This window comes from Lipotes vexillifer, unplaced genomic scaffold, assembly GCF_000442215.2.
Source record: "Lipotes vexillifer unplaced genomic scaffold, Lipotes_vexillifer_v1.1 scaffold105, whole genome shotgun sequence".
Lineage (NCBI taxonomy): Eukaryota > Metazoa > Chordata > Mammalia > Artiodactyla > Lipotidae > Lipotes > Lipotes vexillifer.
The window spans coordinates 676615-677240 of record NW_006778881.1 but is presented as its reverse complement, the minus strand read 5'-3'; positions in this window follow the sequence as shown (position 1 = coordinate 677240).

Below are 626 nucleotides of genomic sequence, written 5' to 3'. Positions count from 1 at the left end.
CAAGCCTCCTGGCTGACCTGAGAGCTGAGTCCAAGCTTGCACTGCTCACTGCATGACAGGCCAATAAATCGAGAGACAAGTTGTTCTAGCAAGGAATAGCGATTTTATTTGGAAAGCCAGCAGACAGAGAAGATGGTGGACTAGTGTCCCAAAGAACCAAGCTCTGAATATGGGGCTACAGAAAGGTTAAGACCAGGTGCCTGCCCTTAGCGTTAACAACAATACCTGTTTAGTGAATACAATTTATATCTTGGACCTGTAAAAGAACTTTTACCTATGTGTCTCATTTAATCCTCACAATTCTGCAAGGTAGGCATTAACTCCACTCTTCAGATGAGGAGATCTGAGACTGAGAATTATTTTCCAGCCATTTTTTGACTCCACATTACTACACCAAATTGTTTAAAAAATCCAGTTGGGGCCTCCCTGGTGGCGCAGTGGTTGAGAGTCCGCCTGCCGATGCAGGGGATACGGGTTCGTGCCCCGGTCCGGGAGGATCCCACATGCTGCGGAGCGGCTGGGCCCGTGAGCCATGGGCGCTGAGCTTGTGCGTCCGGCAACGGGAAAGGCCACAACAGTGAGAGGCCCACATATCGCAAAAAAAAAAAAAAAAAAAATCCAGTTGA